This window comes from Amblyomma maculatum, chromosome 1 (assembly GCF_055883805.1).
Source record: "Amblyomma maculatum isolate TAMU_Amacu chromosome 1, ASM5588380v1, whole genome shotgun sequence".
In the NCBI taxonomy this organism is placed as follows: Eukaryota; Metazoa; Arthropoda; class Arachnida; order Ixodida; family Ixodidae; genus Amblyomma; species Amblyomma maculatum.
Window position 1 is genome coordinate 97517531 of NC_139344.1, and position 22447 is coordinate 97539977.

General features: G+C 43.1%; 2 long non-coding RNA genes across 2 annotated transcripts; one reads left to right on the forward strand and one right to left on the reverse strand.

The window, feature by feature from the left end:
• Positions 1-7880: 7880 nt before the first annotated feature.
• Positions 7881-18283, forward strand: LOC146203269 (uncharacterized). Its single transcript, XR_014703832.1, has 2 exons — positions 7881-8116; positions 17922-18283. It is a non-coding gene; the product is annotated as an uncharacterized LOC146203269 (long non-coding RNA).
• Positions 11337-20378, reverse strand: LOC146203270 (uncharacterized). Its single transcript, XR_014703831.1, has 3 exons — positions 20255-20378; positions 19415-19522; positions 11337-11541 (listed from the first exon to the last, which is right to left on the reverse strand). It is a non-coding gene; the product is annotated as an uncharacterized LOC146203270 (long non-coding RNA).
• Positions 20379-22447: the final 2069 nt, after the last annotated feature.

Here is a 22447-nt window from a genome sequence, read left to right on the forward strand (position 1 = left end):
GAAGAAGAATATTCTCAACGTGTAGGTGGTCTTGGCTTTCGTTTTGAAGGTTGCGATGTTTATGTAATCACCGTATGTGATCGCTTGGCTGATTCTGGAAGGGTGTTTATGTGCTCTTTCTTTTGCAATGCCGGGCACTCCAGATAAAACGGGTCTTTTCGAAGCTGCGAGCAGTTTTCCCAAAACTGCCTTAGCGAAAGGACACTTCTATTTCGCGTTATTCACGAAGTGTGCGCGTTCGCGTAGTGTACAAGAGTGTGTAAAAAATATTTAGCATTCACCCGTTCCTACGTTCCCTGAATCGCGCAGGGTATAGGCACTAAGATGGAGCCGAAATGGTGCCTTTCGCCCTCAATATATCCCAGTATTAACTTCGAAAAAAATATCCAGCAGGTTCGGTACTCGATTTTCTTTTACCGCTTTTCCCAAGTTGCGTCGCCTGTCTGCACGCATTTTTCACGTTGCCCGCATTCTGCTGAAGCTGCCTGAATTGAACAAACCTCTATCCACTAGTTTGATCCAAGGCTTTCTGACCGACCGCTCGCGGTTTGTTACTGCTAATACCCAGTCCTCTTTTTCAAAGTTTTCTTTCGGCTATGTGTTCCACAAAGCACTGTCCCTTACTCTTAACGATCTCCCTTCAGTAACTTCTACCAGCCACATTTTAGTTGATGACTGTGTACTTCGCTGCTCTGTAACCAACTCGTCCGACGCTTCTGCCTTATATCTATATTTAATTTGCATACAATAGTGATGTGCTATGTGGCCTCCGTCCCTGAGAAGCTTTAAACTGTTGATTTCTTCTCACCACTGCCAAAACAACACATCCTACTTACAAAATTAACACTAGTACTACTTTTTCAAAGAATTCGTTTAAGTACCTTGGTGTTCACCTCACTAATGGCTTAACATTGTCTTGCCTTGTAAGCCATGTAACTAATTACTCTAATAGAACTGTTGGATACCTCTATCGTAACCTACCCATGGCTGGCACCTTCTTGTGTAAAATTACTAGATTACAAAATCCTTGTGTGATCACAACTTTAATATACCAATCATATAGTTGATCCACACTACTGTAACTTTACTGAACCTTATGAGCCTGTTCAAAACCATGCCACCAGTTTCATTCCCTCGAATACTCCTTCAGCATCTCTGCCATGAAATCTCTGTACAGTCTCTGTTCTCGTCACTGTACTTCATGCCCTTGCCTTTATCACAAGCTTTTCATACAAGACCTCATGGCAGTCGTCTCGGCTAACCTGTGTATAGAACACCTCGCACAGGTCATCGTAAAAGTGGCGTTTCACCGCATGCCCGCACAACTACATTTCATGAGTCATTCTTCGCAAGCACTGTTCACAACTGGAATCATCCCTCATCAGTGATCCTGTAAGCTTCAATACTGCCATCGAAGAACCTGTCTAATCATAGCCATGTATACCACTAACCTGTCGCCATTTATCACTGTGCACAAGCCCATTCCTTCTGTAAAGTCTTGCATTAGGACCTCTGAGGTATCAATAAACACATAAATAAAAGCATGGTTGATAAAGATTCCTTACAATATGGGAACTGTGATTATGTTCGGCAGGAATATATATATATATGTAACTGGATCATGTTGAACGGTGTTAAGCTTGAGCTTGGCACAATTGTCTTTCCTGTGATATTGAACTTAGAAATTAGGATACTGAGTGATAACACTGACATGGTGGCTTGCCTTTTGAACTTAGAATGAACTTAGAATTTAGAATTTGATTGCAGTATTCCTTTCTTTGCATTCATCCTAAATGCAGGGGTGGAAGTGCTCCAAAATTGCTCCAACTCGACTGCATCAATGTTCTGACATTAAATTTAGTGCAGCACGGTTTTGCCGCACAGTGGGACATTACTGGTATTGGCAGCAAGAACCGCAATCCGAGACAATTAAGTTAAGCGACTATGAGAAGCGCAGCTGGGCAATGGTCTGTTATGAGTTCTGTATACAGGGTATGTGGCTGGTGTAGTCAAAACGATGGCAGCACACCGGTAGCAGAGGTGTAATGCATCTCACCCGAGCCTAATACATATAAAATTTTAATATTATTTTTAGTATGCAGCATAATGTTTGCTTATAAGCAAATTTGAGGAATTCGTTACGGAAAATGTTCTGTGCACTTGATATAGCGCCTACTTCCGGCCTTTTGAATCGCCTCTGGTGAGGGAAATGAGATCAGCGAGTGAAGCAGGCGCACCAAACTACTACGAGGTAGCGAAGCACTGGAAGTGGTAGACGAATATGTTTACTTAGGACAGGCAGTAACCGCAGATCTAGATCATGAAAGGGAAATAACTAGAATAAGATTGGGATGGAGTGGATTTGGTAAGTATTCTCAGATTATGACTAGTATCTTACCGGTATTGCTCAAGAGGAAGGTATACAGCAGTTGCATCTTACACTTACTCACCTATGGAGCTGAAACATGGAGGCTAACGAAAAGGGTTCTATTTAAGTTGAGGACAACGCAGATGACTATGGAATGAAAAATGGTAGGTGTAACGTTAAAAAATAGGAAGCACATAGAGTGAGTTAGAGAAATAACTTGAGTTAATTACATTCTAGTGGAAATCTAGAAGATGAAATGGGCAGGGCATGTAATGCGTAGAGAGTACAACCGATGTTCGCTTAGGGTAATAAACGATTCCAAGGGAAGCAAATCGTCGCAGGGGACAGCAGAAAGTTAGGTGAGCGGATGAGGTTAAAAAGTTTGCAGGAGTAAAGTGGATGCAGCTAGCACAGGTAGAGGAGTATGGGAGAGGCCTTCATCCTGCAGTTGGTATAGTCTGGCCGATGATGACTACGAGCCATTGGAAACTTGTCCAGCTGCAACGAACTACACGGTTTGCTTATAGCGATTCTGCTGTGAATACAAGCAGGTGCTTCACCATCTAGCCTGTCATGCCTACGACAGACAAAAAGCACACTTGGAACTCTTATGGAGGTGATGCCACTTAGGTGCCAGTCACTAAATGTGTTTTCAAAAGTGTTGGAAAGTCATACAGGGCCTATCGCCAGTGTGTTGAAACTAAGATAGCTCAAGCAATAATTTGAGCAGCCACAGAGGGCCATAAAGTAATGAATTTGAAGGGGAAAAAGGCTATACTTAAAGTGCCACCTATCTTCCTTGAAGGCGTTACTGGCCAGTACCCAGAAATTTATCGGCACAGGCGCAGGATCAAAAAGAATATGCACAAGATAGAAAGCAGAAATGTACTGTTCATTGATGTGAACTTCAAACTAGTGGCAATACTTGAGTGCATCAAAGTGGTGAAGTCCACCTTTGAATCTTACAAAACAGTATAAATCTCTTAGTTAAACGATCTTCAATTATGAAGTGTAGAAGGCAGCATTCCATTTGCTGCTATTTAACCCTTTGACTGGTTTTGCCGTACAGGTGCTGCGGCTGCATGCCGTCCCGCGGCGTTTTTGCAGTACGGGTATTGCGCTAAACGCATAGCGTTTGAAATAGTTCGACACTGGAGGTGATTTTTTTTTTTTCGGAATATTCGACAGTCAAAGAGTTAAGTGAGGAAGCTAGAATTCTATTATTAAAAGCGAGTCTAGAATCTTGCTCCAAGACATAATGTGATTGCTCCAAAACTCTAGTTTTATTGCTTCAAAGCTGCTCCGAAGTTACTTTATTACTGCTCCCTGAGCTGTTCTAAAATGCTTGAGCCTGCTTCCACCTGTGTAAATATGATTACTTTCTTCCTCTGTACGGCGCTTCAACCAAGAAAAAGCTCGGTTATAATTTTTTTTCCGTGTTTTTTTGTTTGTGTGACTAAACTATTTAAACTAATATTCTGCCTTAAGGTCTAAACCAACTTAATAATCTCCTTAATAATAAGCGAAGCATATAAGTAGAAGAAGCGATCACTTTCACTTTGACATTAGATGTTGCAGAAAGTCAAGTTCATCATGGTTGACAGCAAAGTCTTATTCATTGTAATAAATTTATGGCTGTATCAATACTTGTGCATGTTACTTTTGGAATGAGGTCTTTGAGATTGAGATAGATGTGGTCAGAGGTAGGGAGATGAACACAGCACTGACTGTCAACTGAGGTTTATTGGAAAACGGAAGAGTTTATGCACATTTTCATAACATGTGACTCAGCCGAAGTCAAAACGTCATATACACGTATACCAGTTTTCTCTCCTAACAAAGCATTGACAAAAAAAAAGTAACAATAAACAAGAAATCACAAAAATCCAAAACGCAAGTGAAGTAGTATACACCATGAGCAAGCACATGCCTCACCGCTAAACATTCGATGAAGACAAATGAAAAAGCCAGATTGAGCTGTATATGGGCTTCTGTTGTCAAAATGTAAAGTATGAATGAGCAGGATTAAGTCGTGTCGTTAGCCTTAAAAACCACCAGATATAGAACCGAAAACTGCCATACAAGAAAAGATATAACATACTAAGCGTTTTGAGTAAGCCTACGCTACTTACAGGATCTCAAGTTCTTTTTCACTGAGCATTATCAAAGGTGCACTGACGCACAAGCCCTTTTTCTGTTTGATGACTCTTGCCTCCAGAATCTCTCTTGTAATCTGCTTGTTGCTTCTACCAATAATCTTTGTTTTGTGAAGCCCAGTGCTCAAAGTCTGGCTCAATCGGAGGGGGTCTGTAGTGATTCGAGCATTGGTGGAAAGGGAAATAAAGAGAGAAAGTGGCTGGTTGCCTGTTTTGCAAATCGTTTTATACAAAGGGAAGAAATCATTATTTTTCTCCATCTCTGGTTTTTATTAATACTCAATGTGAAACTGTTGAAACGGTAGAGAAAAAACCTTCCAATTACACCACTGACAAGAACAAAACAATGGTTACCTGGTTTGTATTCTCACAGTCCTCGTGCTTGAATTCAAGCTTGTGGGGATCTCGGACCCCTCTTAAATATTATGGGGGGGGGGTCTCTGACGCACCCCCTGGCTTTACGCCCTGTAGAAGCCAGGGCATACAACCTGTGCACCTGCTGCAGTGCAAAGCAACGTTTCCTTCGCAGATGTTTCTTTCTTGCAAGTTTTTCATAGGTATAATTGTGTTCTCAGAGCCGTTCATTGAGGCATCTACCCGTTTGTCCAATGTAACGTTTCCCACCGCTTAATGGGATCTCATACACCACACCTGTGCTGCAGGGTACAAATAAAGTCTGGTGTTTTATGCTGCATGTGCGTCGCTGCACACCACAAGTTTGAGTGATCCTACAAAGCTTCGATAACTTTTCCGAAGCTGTAAAAACTACTTCGATATTTACTTTTTTGCCTATTCGTTTCAAATCATGCAATATGCTGTGCAGATAGGGTATTGCAACCAGATTTTGTTGTTGTATTCTGTCCACTGTGTTAGGCATAGCTTCCTTGCTGTTTGTTTTCATTTTTTTATAGGTTCCTTCAGCAACTGAGATGACACCATGTTCCGGATAGCCGGCTTCTTTCAACCTGTCAATTTGATGAATGGAGCTGCTTTCCAAGCATTTTCGAGATTATCTCATTCTTCTTTTGACACCTCTTCATTTCTTCTGTCACTAAATCTCATGTCAAACATAAAATGGGAACAAATTTTCTCACCATCCCGGCACATTTCATTTTCCTCACTTTTGTTTCCCGACCTGGTGGGCTTGGCTAGTCTTGCATCAGCTGACGGACTGGTTGGCCTTGGTGACCCGTACTCAGGACATTCTCGGTGCCTAATACTCCATGTTATTAAAGTTTCTTCCTCCTTCTCCCAGTGAATTTCTTTCTTTACCATTTCCACCTAAAGCATCTTGTCCCAACTATATCTCTCTCTCAACCTAGAACACTGCTTTTCCTTTGCACCATTGCCATTCAGTCCCCCTTTTATCTTGACTCTCCTCCTTTTAATTGGTGTACCTGGCTGGAGTCCTCCATGTCGAAGTGACAGATGGCCCTGGTTCTACAAGTTGCAAACCTCTTTGGCACTCATTTTTGTAGCCAAATAAAGTTTATTACTACCACTTCTACTAGGTCTTGAAGTACAGTTTAAAGAGTTGAGGAAAGGTCTACAGGGACCAGCATAGCTGAGAGCGAAACTTAAAAAACACAATTAGACCTTAAACGTGGGTCGTTTTATTTTGCAATTCATAACTTATATTTTGGATAGTTCCAATGAAGCTCTGAATGGTCGCTTTTGATCGTGCTTCTATAGCTTAACATTTCTAACTGAAGGTATGAATGCATTCTAGAAAAGAAAGCAAAAGCCTTCAGGGCTAGGCTTTTTTTGTGCTTCTAAGTGTTACAATTTTTTAGAAAAATTTTCCATTGGCAGAACAGCCAAGGTGAGTATTAAATTTGGGTAAAATGAATTCTGCTTTAACCATACACTCTAAAATTGCCCAGTACTCTTGCTGAATTTTGGGGGTGCTATTAAAATCACTTGTTTTGACATTTCAAAAGCCTTTTTCTGTTTCTTCTTTGGCTGCATATACTGCAGCTAAGTCTCTTGATTTTAAGCGAGTATCTCAATTTTAAAGCACTTTTGATGACTCAGTACTCGCGCCTTTTCCTTTCTTAGAAATGTTTGCCTCAAATTCAATTAGTTTTTTATTTCATACAAAGAGGATGCAGCCACAGTTAAGCAATTACTGTAAGTGTCTTGATGAGCTGGCCAATCAGGTGATGAGGAATGCTTTGTATATACTGATTCACCAAATGAGAAGCATGGGCATGTTCAACTCAAATAAAATTAGCTGCCTTTTCTTAATCTTCAAAAAGCATTTGATACAGTGACCCTTAAGATTTTAACTACCAAACTGAACTACTTAATTGTCTTCTGCTGTCCATTTATTGCTATTCTTATGAATTTTTGCATCAGATTAAACAACCAAATCAAACCTGGTGATAATGTATCAGTAAAGGGGGTTGTAAAGGGTGGGGTTTATTCCATCTCCCATACTTTTTTCCTTATTTTAATAACACAAGCCCCAAAATTTAAACTTCCACGAGTTTGTCCTTCTAGAATGAACAAATTATGTCACTAAGTGTTCTGACAATGCAGTTTCAGTGAATAAGAATCTGTTGGCACCATGCAGGGGGTCATGCCGACGCCCATGTCAGTATCTATATCAGTGTAAACTTTCCCAAAACATAATTCTGTTGGCGTATTTAGCGCAAGAAATTTTTATGCGCGGGCTAAATTGAAACCACTGTGATGATCGAGCGCGTACCTGGCCATAACCTCCTCTATTTTTTCGAAAAAATAGAGGAGGCTATGACCTGGCTCTCTTATGAGCCCGTTTCATATGTGCGGGTATACCTTGCTTTCGAAGCTTGCCGTCCCTCCTGTGCGCTACGAAGGAGCAAGTGACAACTTCGGAGCAGTACGCTGCCATCTACGCTACCTGCTCGGGTAGTTTCGGCCGTACACAGGCGAAACCGAAACTATATAGCGGGTGAGCGCAAATCGCCACGCTAGTCATGCATGCTGAATACGCGCCACGCACCGCCGCGGGTGTCACTCCTTTCATAATGTTCGGGAGCGCCCGGGAGGAATGGCTAGCGAAGCGATCGTACAACGTACACCCGTAATATATATGCCGCGCGCACTAAATTATCCTCGACCGAGAGGTTTCGTTTTCTGCCATGCGCGGCCTAAATTCATGTGCTAAAAGCGGGGACGATAATGGTGTTTCCAAAATTTAAACAACTGATATAGATATTATAATTGCGACCTCAGCAAACCTATAGCTGTTAGTGAATGAGGCGCTAGTGCGCATGACTAGTTAAAAAGTATTATCAGTTATATACCAGCACCTGCTTAATTAATTGTTATCGCACCGCATACACGGGCACAATTAAAAGCCTCCAGCCGAACCAACCCGTGAAACTGCATGTTAATTCTGCAATGCCCGCAGTCCCGGCATAGTTTCTTTTTTCACGACTCGCACCCGCAGCAGCGGAGGCTGCAACGAATTGCATGCCGCCCGTAAGCGTGTACGTGGCGTCGATCGGCATTGCAGTGCACCGTTGTGATCATTTAAGAGCCAACAGATCCCGTACGTCTTTGTTGGCCAGCGTGTATAAACGAACTGTCTGGCGACTCGAGCAGGGTAAGCCATGCTAATTCGACCAGGAGGCGACTTCGTGCCAGGAATTGCATGGTTGCGATTTTATAGGTAGTCGAGATTGAATTGCGATGGCCCAGTGGAAGCTAGATGGAACGGGACTGCATGGCCATGTCACAAAAACGTAGCTGCCGCGGGCAAAACCAAGCACCCAACAACGCAACAGTGTCTTCTGCAGTCTCCCCCCCTCCCTCCCCCGCTGTGCTGGTGCAGTTGGCGTACTCGACTTCTGTGTTCAAGGGTGTGGGATTCAATCCTGACTGGGGTGACTGCTTTTCGATGGGAGCGAATACTAACAAGGCGCCCGCGTGTACTGCGCGGTACGGTAAAAACCCAGCTAGATGGTCGAAATTCTCGGAGCCTTCCACTATATGGCGTATCTCATAGCCTGATCGAGTTGCTTCGGGACCTCATAAACCAAACCAAACCATCTTTTGCAGTGCAGTTTAATTCGTCCCCCACGTACCCACCTCGCATACAGCATATGTAACGTGACTCATTCGAACATTTGACCTCGAGAGCTATTATTCGAACTGAAGTGGAAGCGCGAATTTTCATGTGGCACTTGATCTCAGTGCGTGGTTATGCATATGTTTGTTGCGAACATAAAATATGGAAAAATAAGTAAATTTTTTTACTATATATTTTGCGCGGCCGGATTTACAAGCAATGGTATATCCAGCAGCCAAACGACCGTTTATATCGAACAATTTGTTCAAATTATTCCATGTTGGTCTCTAACAAATCCAGTGCATAAGATATGCATCAGAGTGAATGGCCGAACTTTCATCCTCTGATGTGCTCTTTATTCGCTTCGCCGGTTACGCGACTGCCATAGGGCTGCGCTGTAAACTAAACTCGATAAAATATTTTATTTATGTGCTCAATTAGTAGAGATGGCTTACCTGCTTATAGTGCAATAATCAGCGAAAATTGATGGCCATTAGCAACCAAACTGGAAAGAGGGTTGAATCCGTGCCGCGGAGGGCGCGGCGTTGCTAGGAGAATCGACGGCGAGGATGCGCCGGCCGACAGCTGCCAGTCGATGACCAGACGCATAGCATGCTTGGTTTGTAAAGGTGACCACTGCACAAGTGCTGCCGATACTTTACGTCGCAGTCGGCAAGAAAGAAGTGAAAGCGATTAAGTTGACTTACGTTGCACTCTCTCCAGGCGTTTTAATTGAGCAGTAGCCCGTCCATGTTTGGTGTCAGTGCTGCGTTTTCACTTTTAGTATCAACCAAGCAGCTCGATTAGACCCCTATTAATTGTGCTTGAGGGAGTATATATGACAAACACTAAGTGACGACTAGATATATCAAATTTTCTTTATTAAAAATAGTAGTTGGCAGGGCCCTTACCTGCAGGTATACTTAAAGCCTGATAGCATCTGTTTAAGCACCCTTCCATATATATTTCATGGAAATCAGGTTAAGCCCAGCTGAGTCCACTTAGAAAGGTACCCTCTCGCAAAACATGGCTTGCCAGTCGTCCTTGCATGATGGAAACTGGCAGCTTGAAATATGAAATCTATGTGTGCCAGGAGGAATTCTATGTAATATTAAGCATTGCAATACTTTGCTTGAAAGCATATGCTTTTTTTTTGCTCATTAGTTTCATTCACAGTGCACATATCCACTCAGAGACATTTACTCTATTTTCCTTTTCCAAAAGCTTGCTTCGTCCCTGACAGAGTACTGCCAAATTTTTCAGTTTTAAGCTAAGAAAATTTCTCACTGCAAAATTGGAAAGTGTGCCAAGTAATTAAGTAAGGCAACAATGCTATGCTTCAGAATACTCAGGCTACTGGAGGCATTAAGCTGAAAGTTTCATCATTAAAATCTTGTCAAACATGAGGATAGTCCGAAACTGAATTGATAAACTACTGATGTTAATACTGCATTTATGGTTCCAAAAATGGCTGGGATCACACGTGTATGCTGATGGTACAGTGTAGCAACTTTTGCTGCTATACGTACCTTAATTACTATTTCTCAATTTTTTGGAACGCTGTCATCTTGACAATGCTATTTTTTTAACTGCCAATTTTACTTACAATTACTGTGCCTAAAGGTTAAAGGTGTGGGAAAGGTTATACCAGAAACTGAAATACACATAAATTGAGCAAATGCAACAAATATTTTGGGGGCACTTCAGCACCGCTGTTAAGGAAAACATGCCACAGCATTTATGACTCCTGTATCCTCATCCCTGTACATTTAGTTGGCTACTTGTTGACTCACCAATCTTAGTTTGCACTTTTATCACACATACCAATTTGTAAAATTACTAATTACCACATTATGTAAATGAACTCCCAACTCGCACATCTGATTTGGGATTCTGAAAGGCAATGAGTTTTTCTCATGTCAAAGGAGCTGCTTGGGTAGGCAGCTGGACCATACCATGGTCCTCACATCACACAGACCAATCCATCCGGTCATACTATCTGCCACTCATCCTTGTCGCTCAAATTGCCTTTTTTTTGGTAAATATGGCCTTTTAAGCAGTCACATTAAATTAGCCGAGGGCTTCAACTATTGTTACATGTAAAGAATTACTGCACACGCTTTTTTTTATGCCCTTTTAGTATGCTGCCTCACCATCCCAGTAGCATAGAGGCACAGCAATAGTGTATTAAGCGGGTATCCAAGGTTAGATCTAATCTCATTGCTACAAGCATGTCACCTCGCTATTGAACACAATTCACTTTGAAGGGCCAAGAGTTCAATATTTTAGTAAAGTGATTAGCACTGCCAAATGTTTAAGCATTACATGAGGTGACAGTATGGGTGTAAGTAAGCATTGCAATTAAGAAAGTTGCTGCTCATCTGCAAAATACTGAGTTAAACCAATCTTGTGCAATTCAACAAACACCGCCCACTTTGCCATTTTATCATCAGTCCCTGTCTGCAGTTCGAAACATCTTCATTGGGCTTACCTCTAAAAATTGTCTACGAAACATATCTGTAAACTTTTCTTACTTCACTGGTTTTGCGGATTATTTCCAGTCTCAAAAGAAATAACAAATACATGTGGTTCTACGACACATAAAGTAAATACTTACCTTTCTAGGTAGGTTACAAAAGGGAAGTAATGCAGAAGGTAGGCAGTCTAAACATAAATGAGTGTGTCAACATGGTGTTTTGGCACTGGAGTGTTTATTACTCCAATCATGTGCGTTAATAATGAATGAAAAGGCACATAAGTAGGAATACTTTATTTTGACACAGAAGCTATGGCCAACGTGTGTGTGTTGCCATTACGCTCGTAAGTGAAGTGCAGACTTGTGAGTACACTGTTGAGCCAGTAGCACAGGGAGCAGTCAACTTGGGCCAGGGAATGCCATGCTTTGAAAGGTGGGCAGCTGTTGTGATCTCTCGACTAGTATCAGTCACGTGCAGGATCGGCTGTCACGGGGCGAAAAAACAAAAGAATGCAAGCTCAGAACAATAACAAAACACCCAGAGCAACTCAGAGACGTACCAAATTGAAATAAAAAGATAACAGGACTGCAGACTATGCAGCAGCTCATATATTCCAATAGTGGATTTGCATATGGTCACTACACCCTCAAAAAGGAAAGGAGCACAAATGCTGAATTCATGACTCGTCAAAGGAACCAGACAAAAAGAAAAGTGTGCACCCTGTAGCATAGCTCAAGAATGAGAAAAGTCAAAACAACAAAAAGGTTACCCCAAGTAAGGCCAGTACTAGTGCTCTCTGCATGCGTGTGACAATGTATCACTGCAGTGTACATGCACAGCAGAAATGGACACCATAGGTGGTAAAGAACTGATATGAAGTTATCAACACTGGCCGCAGACATTAGAACAGACAGCTGATTGTGCTTTGGTAGGTTGCGAAGCATATAAATAAACGTTGAGACATCTTGAAAACCATGTGTGCACATTTTCATTTGCTGCTGCATCCAAGAAGTTTCGCTTGCACTGTTCATTAGACGACATGTGTTGCCCTCGGATTGTAGCGTTTGTCGACTACACAGCATGATTCCAGAATTGCGACTGACTCAGCTGTGAACATTTCATTTTTCTAAACTTGCGAAGTCCTTCCTATGGGCTGTGAAAAAGAATGAGGAACTGTTCCACCGAAATGTAGTCGCTGGCCCTCTATAACGCACATGATGGTAGCCATAAGTCATTTTGTGCCAAACAGTAATTTCCATACAAGTAACAAAAAGTTCTCAAACTATGTGACAGGATTATAGCTATTTACTTTGAGGGTGGCCACAGCAAACAGGCAAAAACTACAAGATGGCCAAATCCCTCACCGAACTACAGCACCACAACAGTTGCTACAATGCTAGCATCATAAAACCTCTGGCTGTCTTTGATATATGGTCCTCATCACAAATACACCAGTTCATGTTGTTAAGGAGGCTGTCCATGAGCATCATACTTCTCAAAGCAGCTAAAAAATGTTGCAAACAGAGACCAACACTTGACTTTAAGTGCAGTAGCAGCACTACTAACATTCAGTGTGTTAATGGAGTATAGACACCCTGAAACAGAGAAGACAAAAATTCAATTATAAATTATTTAGCGGTTGAAGATAAAAACCAGGTGATGATCTGTACAGAGTAATGTTTTGCATGTCATTAACAAGCAAAATGCGATCAAAATTAGGTGCATATGCTCCTGTAAGATGAAGTGCTGCACTGGCCTAGCCCAAGCAGTGCGAGTACCTCCAGTCAAAACGCTTTCAAGTGCCATCATCCATGAGATGGTTGCCCAATAGCAATCGGAATTTTCATAATGCAGCGTTCCTTATCTTCGGCCAGCATTTTTCACTCTTCCCCATGGATGAAACCCTTCCCAAAACTCCAAATTGAAGACATCAATTGAGTCATGCAGAATTGTCAATAATGACCTGAACCACAAACCAACTTGGAGAGGTGGAAGCAGGCTCGAGCACTTTGAAGCTATAAAACGGGAGTTTTGAAGCATTCAAATTGTTTTGGAGCACGTTTCTAAAGTCAAAAGATTTTATTAGCTGAATTTTTTATACCTGGCATACCAAAATAACCTATTTGATTCCTTTTTATTCAAAGATCAATGCATTGGTGAAAATACAAGACTAACAGGCAAAACATGTACAGATGTTTAAAATAACACAAATGACCTCAGAAACAATTTGGAACAAACTAGTAGAAAATGCAATGCTTGTTTCTATACTTGATGCCCGAACGATAAGTTTGACTAAAAACATGACTCTTTTAGCTTGAGAAATGTGGACTATACCACTATGATGTGCTCAAGCACCACTAGACTAGTTCGGAGTTCACATCAGTAAGCAGCACATTTCCACTCCCTATCTTGTGCATATAATTTTTTTCATCCCATGCCTGTTCTGATAAAATTTCCAAAGCACTGGTCAGTAATCCCTTCAGTAAGGATAGACTGCCCTCAAGGATAGCCCTTTCCTCCTTCAGATGCCCTACTCCATGGCTTTCTGTCAGTGGCTTCTCATGTTTTCGCTTGAGTGGCACCGGAGCTTCCTTAATTTTAACATGTTAATGATAGGCCCTCCATGCCTGCCCAACACTTGTAACATTTCTAATGATTGACACCTTCACGGTGTCACACCCATAATACTGTATGTTTTTGTCTGACGTATGTTCGACAAGCTTATTATTAACAAAGAGGTTCAATGAAATAGATCTACGACTGCCAGAAACAAGGCTCATGCTGGTCTGGCTTATGAGATTTAATGTCCCAAAGCAACACAGGCTATGAGAGGCTCATGCTCTTCTATTTAGCAGAAAAGGAAAAATATATAAAGGCCCTGTCACGACACAGGTATGCAAACGAACAGAATGAAATTGAGGAAAGCATATAATTAACTAATAAAAACAAAATCTGCATTGGTGATGAACGGTAATTAGCAGTGTATCTACTCTCAAATGAGAAAAAACTCATTGCAAACTAGGAAAACAAAACAAAAACAAGAAACATGCCACTGTTGAGGTCCGAGACCTCCACATTATGCATCCCATGCTTTACAAACTAGCCACAATAATGGCTGTGCAATCTTTTACTTTCAAGTTATTTATGTTGCATGTATCCCAACATAGACAGCGTTCACCAGTGCTAAACTAAACCACAGCAGCAGACGTGGGAATGCCCTGTAAATACAGCAACAAGATTAACGACTGGGCGAGTTGGTAATCATTCATTTTAAACCAGCCAAAAGACAAGAAACAGAGAAGCCAGACTCATCTCGTTCGCTTCTATTCTCTGTCTTATCCTTTGGCTGGTTTAAAATGAAATACAGCAAGTGCCAAGTAGAACATGATGTGGAGCATGGTGTCTGAAGAGTTGTGCATGAACGAGCCGCGCCGGCGCGGCACGCCACCGCTCGTAGTGTGCCCAACCTCCGACACGCAGTGAGACTCACGGATTCGGGCAGTATGGCCAGTGTGACTCTTTCGTCTTCCCATGATAACTCTACACTGTTAGAAATTCGCTGAAAAAGAATGTATTAGTTTAGGCCGTTTACAGTCTCTAAACACACCACGAAATATGTCAGCTGTATTGCATTCCGCTTCTGCTTATTTTCCAATTTTTGACCAAATTTGATAAAACCTGGCATTCTGATTCGGTTTCTTGTACTGATTTCAAACATGCAACCATTTTTCCAACTGGCCAATTAGTTCAAGAAATAATGAAATTAATTGTTCATAATTTGCAGAAACAATGAAAAAATAACAGCACTACAAAAAAATTCACATGGACACTTTGCTAGGTACTAGAAAGCGTAATGAATACAATGTTAGGAGCATTTTTTTATTTAACAAATATTAGTGATGTTAAAGCAGTTCAAAGTTTTCAATTTTGCTCTAAATCAGACAGGAAGGCACTCACATTTGGAGCAGTGAATTCTGAACTGCTATAACATCGCTAATATTTGTTATACAAAAGTGCGCGTAACATTGTATTCGTTATGCTTTCTAGTACCTAGCAAAGTGTTCATGTGAATTTTTTGTAGTGTGGTTATTTTTTCATTGTTCCCGCAAATTATGAACAATTTCATTTTATCTTTTGAACTAATTGGCCAATTGGAAACAATTATATATTTGAAATCAGTGAAAGAAACTATATCAAAATACCAGGTTTTATCAAATTTGTTGAAAAACGCAGGAAAAATAGCTTCAAGAGCCATGTCGCCTGTTAAGGATGGCGACAACGAGACGAGCGCGAGAGCTGCCGCTTTCAACTATTGTGACAAGAATTCCCCACCGGAAAGGAACGCGGGGTGTTTGGCCAGACGGCAACAGCAGCCCAAGTCGGGCCATCGGGAAACAAAAAAGGTTCAAGTGAATCCCGGCGTCTTCCCGCCTGGGTCAGTACCCTCAAGTCGGCCACGCGGTCACCCCCTTAGTCTGGCCGACAGCGCGTAACGGCCCTTGCAACGCAGACGGTGTGGCCCAGACCAAAAGGCGCCGAGCTCCTCGCTAGTAATCTACACTGCGCTTTTCCAATTCGTCTTGCCGACGGCGCGCAGTGGCGCGTTCGACATGGTTCGACGCAGGAGCGCCCCCGACAATGGGACGCAGACAGACGCCGATCGACGCAGGTGTGTGCCAGACTGTGAGACGCCGGCAGTCAGTGAGCTCGTGTGCTGCCTTTTACACTGCCACAGCGGCTTCCTCCTTCCCCACCAAGTCTAAACTTTCGAGGGGGGCCTCCGGGGAAAAAAAAAAGAAAAAAAAGAAAAAGTAATTGGACTTCTTGTGAGGAGGCTTTAATATTTAGACACCGCGTGCAGCAAGATATAACTGATTAAAATCTCGAGGAAATGCAAAGTAGCCAATTGCATGCGTATGTAGTCTTCACGCCATGCCAAAACGGCCGTTCGTCAAGCGTAGGTATCACCTCCGTCAAAGAAAGAGAAAGCCAATATTCTTCTCGAATTAATGTATCTGTGAACTGGAGGCGACGGTGGTAGAAGAAAGACAAGAAGCTCAGGCAGCGTGTCCGCCCTGTGGTGTGCAAGAGGTGCTGTTATATCATAGCTATATTTATCGCACCGCCGCCAGGGCCAGCATGTGTTCTGGCTGCAATGCTCTTCGCTGATTCTGCATGTAGAAGGTCCCCCCCCGCCTCCAATTTCCCCTTTCGAGAAAGATGGCGCCATTGCGGCAGCAAGACTGTATCTGTGGCTGAGGCGTCCCGAGTGTTGAACAGCAACCTTGGAAAAGGCCACACCTCATAAAGCGTTCAGACGTTGGCCCTTCCCAGTGGTTTGTATGAGGTTTCCAGTTCCTAGTCTCCAGTTCCTAGTCTCCAAAACTGATCATATGCGGAAGCACCTTATCGCAGACCAGACTGTCTGTGCTCGCTGATAGCTGAAACAGCCTCATCCAGCGCTATTCTAATTTATTAGGCGAACGCCACGCAGCACCACACTAGAGTAACCCGCACATGGCATTTTACGCTTTAAAACATGCAAGAGCGGTGTCTGACTGCTGCTCTTCAGTCACAGAGGGGGAGTAATTTCATATATTAGTTTGAATCGTCCAATGTGGCCGGCGCATGTCTAATTGTTTACGACATTAATCGACTCATTTAAACATTGTTCATTCAAGATTTATCTTATTTCAACGTCAAGGAGATTTCTAAACTCTATCAAGCCTTTGCGGCTATTTCTGTTGTGAGACGTTCCAATCATGCAATCAACAGCTCAAAATGAAAACCATACCTATGTTTGGTTTTGAATTTTCTCACAAAAAAAAAAAAAAAAAAAAAAAAAAAAAAAAAAAAAAAAAAAAAGCAGCTATGTCTGGAGTAATGGTCCCAAACCGGCTCAAGGTATGAGGACGCCGTAGCACAGGCGTGCGGATCACTTCGGCCACATGGGGTTCTTCAATGAAACTGTCATCTATAAGCATATGCCTGCCATGCTTTCAGCTCCGACCGAAATGCTGTCTCCCAATTAGGATCAAACTAGGGTATCCCAGCTCAGTACTCGAGAGCGTTAATGACTAAGCCACCGCGGTGTCGTAATAAGTAAATAAATAAGCTATGAAGACTAAACCTTTTTCTCGGAGTGTACCATGGTTATTTTATCCGTTTCATTGCTGCGACGCCGCAGATGTGTATTTTACTCTGACAAAGTGACTATAAATCGGACACGGCTCTCTGTGTACAAGCCCGAATCTGGATTGGGCCCGCATGTTTAAGCCCACCCCGGGTCCAGCAAAAATGTTCATGAGTCGGCCCAGACGGCCCATGGGCTGAGCCGCACCCGGCTTTTGAGCCGGCCCATGCCCACGCAGTGTCGTGTGAAGCACATGCTACCTTCACCTGACACTTCTACAGAAGGTCTGACGATCTTCTATTTTTTCGGTTCCTGGGGCTGCCTTTCAGTGGGTCGCTTTCTACTTTTCGAAGTCTGAAAGGTAGGCAAGGCCGGCAGAGAATATCGTGGGGACCGCTTCCTTTGCTAGCAACGCTTTGCAGCACATGCCCATTTAACTCTGTCATCCATGTTTTGGACACAAACCTGGGCTCCAAATGCTCCTCACAAACAGTAACTGTATAGCTCGGTCCTATCTTGGTATGCCGGCCGCAATAGCTGAAGCTGTTCGACATCTTTTCGCACCGAAAAAAGCTGACATTTTTCACTGCAGAATACGTAGCCTGTATCGCAGTGGAGAACAATGCACTTTTTTCCATATTACATTACAACTTAGAATATACCATGATCGAAGAAAGGCGTGGAGCGGGGGCGTCAGCGAAAATTGAGAACTGACTGTCATTCCTTGCAGCAACCAGCGAACCCGCGGCCACCAACAGTCAACGCAGCCTCTCTGCAGCCTACAGAAGTCAGCGCATCGGTATTGCCACTTACTGTTCGGTGCAGAGCAGCCCGCTCACGCACTTCTATTCTAACACCATGATGCGGAGGTTAAGGGTCCGGGCCGACCAGTGGCATATGGTAGTTTTTTGCTTGACAATTACCTCAGACAAACTCATTATGAAATATCTATTGATAGCCATGCCATTATGGGCATAGAGCAGCGGTCTCAAACTCATATTGCTACGTGGGCCGCATTGACAAAGCCTTTTCTCTCATGACCCAGGAGCCAGAAAATAACAAAACAACAGGAAACAAAGTACAATAAATAACGATAAAATGAACAAAAATAAGCAAAACTTCTTTTTTCCAGACCAAGCCCTTCCATTATTGCAAAAGAAAAGCAACGTGTGCTCCTTTCCGCTTGAATGCCGGACAAAAGCAGCTTCAGGATCGCTCGGAGAGAGGTACTGAAATGACATACCTGTTAATAAATACCACACTTATAATCCTCAGCAAGAAAAAGAAAAGCACACTTGGAAATAAAAGAAAAGGCAGGATGTCCGGCTCCTTGCTTTTGAAGGCATAGTGATGTCAAATGAAAGTTCATGCAGATTAAGTGGTCAACGCCTTATCAAAAATGAATGCATACTAACTGGGTACTAAGTCTGAGCTTATTTTAGTTCGAAATTAGGGCTGGTGGTAATGCTTTCAAAACGCCGGCTGAAAATTGAGCTGGGCAGACTGCATCATGCAGCTTCGCTGGCCGTGCTCCAAGACCCCTGGCATAAAAGGATCATCTCTGATGAGCGGAAAGAGACTGCCCGGCGCTGCTGTGCCAGAAGATGCAGGAGATGACAAAGCAAGTGAGTGCGAGGGCGTGCTCACAATTCTTGCTGCTACAGTGAGCCTTATTTGCTAGGCTGCTTTGATTAATGTGAAGCAACCCTGCCACAATCGGCTAGTAGGCATATCGGTGCCCAGAGAAACTGTCACTGTTTTTAGCTGCTCAACGGCCCTGATAGTAACCGAATAAATAAATAAAGTTCTTGCAGTAACTTTGTTACACGCACAAAAAAGCGACACAACCAATCTGTGCAGGAATACCATTCGTTAAAGAAGGCAGCTTTGCTAGTTTCTCACAGCGAATTGAGAAGACAATATAGCGTGGTTTGATCTTCCATCTCGTGCAAACATTTCTTTGTTTTTGGAGCTAGTCTGGTTTTCTTAGTCTGAATCAACTGTTACATTGCACACTGTTTGCGATGCATTAATTGCAGCTGAGGAAGAAAGGCTGCAAACTACAAGCTGGACACTGCAGCTGCAGGAAGCTGCAGGGATGCTTGCTTGTTCGATTCATTCATGCACTCTATGCAAACTGGTGACCTGCCCCGTGTAAAAGTTAAAACAAATGACCAGTCCCGGTGGCACAGCAATTGTTTTGAAATTAAGTACAGGGCTCACCTTGTGGCGTTGGAGCATAGGCTGCCTCCGCCTTTCATAGTCCCCTTTGTTCAGCCTCAGCAACCAGCAAGCCCATGATAGACTCCAAAACACATATCAGGAAGGTCCCTGCGTACCAAATATTAGACGTCAGCATATAAGCGATGTTTACACACACAAAAGAAATTAAGACAAGTACGTGTTGATGTAAACACAAGGCGAAATCGCTTACCTCACCGCAATTAGAAAGGGGCCTTGCATACATTTGACAGTGCGCAGTCATAAAATGAGGTATGAAATCATTATTCTACACCGCGTCATAGCAATGAGGGTCACACAAAGGGTCACGTCGCACAAATGGTTAGTACGTCGTGGTGCACCGAAACAAAAGCTTCCCACACAGGCCTGTGTGATCCTCGCCTTTCCTGCTTCTACGCGTTGTTTTGTCATGTCCTAGTATCTCCTTAAGTCCCTCCATCAGCTCAAAGACGTTACAATCATTAACTATTCATCCAGACCGCTGAGGAAAGCCTACCCAAGTTTCCCGCCGTTTTCACGCGCACGCAAGACTGGTAGTCAGGCGTGTTTTACATGACTGAGACTTTCGTGCGGTTGGCCTAATAAACGGTATTTGACCGTATGTTCCTTGGTGTCGAACTACGTTGAGCTTTCGATTGAAACTTTCTACAATAAACCTTTGGGCCGTTCGGGCCCACTGCCGGCCAAGCAGGCTCAATGGTCGTCAACAGAACATTCGGGCGCAGGGAAGTTGAAAACTGAATGCAGAGTTCCAGACAACAGGCAATGACTCAATACATGCATACTGAAATATCTAAAAAATAGAAAAAATTGCTTACGTACCGTACAACACGAGAGCGCACGTCTGGCACGGCGACGCAGCTCCCACGGCTCCGACACCGACCAGCCATTCTGCTACTAAAAAAAACAACCACCTACCCACAAAACAATAGCCGGACGTGACGTTTTTTTTAAACCGGATAAGACGTCATGGGTTGCAGCAAGCATTTTGCTCCTGCAACCCGGTTGCAGGAAGCATTTCGTTGCTGCAACCGGGTCGCAGCAGACGGCGCCCTTTTTGACGCTGGTATCGCTGGCATGCATGGCCGCGCGGCCGCGCCGCGATCGGACGCTGCAATGTCTCTCCACCTCCTTACCCTCCGCATTTTCTATTTCCGCGACGTACAATCGGGCCCTTAGCAAAGCTGTTGCTAGTGGCCCGAGTCACGCCTGAGTTCTCATAGGAACAGTGCATTGGCCGTTGCTGATGGCCCGACTTGGCTAACCCTAAATTTTGACGTCACTCCGGCACACTTTCTTCAATACATTGGGAATGGCAAAGAGCCTCTCCAATCAGGATTACGCGCACTACAACTTGCCCCCCAAATTGGCGGGGATGACAGTAGGAGCACAATTCTCTATTACAGTGCGCAGGGGCGAGAGGCACTTAGGAAGTACAATAGAGGCTTTACAAAAGTTAGCGCCATCTAGTGAAAGAGAGAGAAACTGTGCGCGGCGGCCATGTTTTGCTCAGTCCGCCCGCGCCTCCCATCGAGTACGCTGTCAACGTGCATCGTGATTCGGAATGATGCCAGCATGTTGCTGCGTACCCTTCTGCAGCAAGCTCACCGTCGTAGATGCGCACGGAAATAAGGTATACGCGTGTATGCGACCGCTCGTTTGCAATCCTAATCGGCTTTACAAGTGTCACTTGCATCATGTAAAGCATTACTGCGCGTACCTCTGACTGGAAGCTAGCTCACAGAACGCGCTATCACCTAAAGTAGCAAGGTTGTTTTGCATGCTATGGAGCCTTGTTAACTTGAAGGATAAGCTTATGCTTCGATGGAGGTCACGGGAGAAGGAGCAATACATGTATACCGAACGCTATAGTTCAAATACATTCTTTGAAACCTTTTGTACGTAGGTTGCATTTACCATTGTGTATTTGATTTAAGACAAGGGAATGATTACCGAAACTACTTTTCACAGTTGTACGAAATTTTATTGCTTGGTGCAGAGAGCAATATGGCTGTCTAGTGTGCCCGAGGTGCGTGTTTCACGCTGCAAAAGCGGCTACCAAACCCGCGGCGTCTCGTAAAGCAGGAGAAGATGACATCCCACTAGTCTGTTGTAATATGCTCACGTCCAGCCCGTTTCGAAAGATGTTATCACGTGATAATGCATGCGAAGTCCGGTCCGCGTCCTGAGCGCGCAGTTCAGGTTTGCATTCTGGGCCTTCACACCTGCTAGTGCGGCCGATAAAATAACGAAGTTTGCTTTTCACTTTTGTGCGTTTTATCGAGTCACCCGATGGTTCGCTGACAGCCACCTGAAATTCAGTTGATCTTGTAAATATGCCGATTTCTTGTTTATTCCCTCTGTCAGATAGCAGAAATTTGAAGCCTTAACCTCATGTGAAAGTGCTGTCATGGGAAGCTTCGAGGAACTCGGAGGAAGAGGAACTCGGCTGAAACGAAAAGAAATTTGAAAAGTCAACTCACATTACTGCGAAGTGTTAGTGCTTGGTGCAACTGGCTGTGTTCATAAAGTCAGATATATATTATATAATACTGTTATAAAACATTAGGGGGACACTTAAGCTCCACCGTTAAGGGTATGACGCGATAGCGTCTCTCTCTCACACACACACACACACGTTTTCTTTCTTCCCTTTTTGAATTTTTAGCTTTTATTTATTTTATATTTCGATTATTTGTTTCTTTATTTCAATTAATGTTTTATATTTTTATACACCAATACTCAGGGTCAGCAACAATCACCTTTCCATTCTGAGCAATTTGACACCTTTGAACACTTTCAATTAATCAATTACACATTCTAAATTTTCTTCATTAGCATCACCAAGTACTGGTTTTTCCTTCTGAGCATTTTGTCACCTTTAAACCCTCAATTTCCATTTTTTTTTCCTTTTTTGTTGCTTTATTTCATCAATTGGTCAATTAATTACAAATATTTTGTTATCTCATCATCGCCTATTACACACCAATCAATCTTCGCTCACTGAAAGCAGAA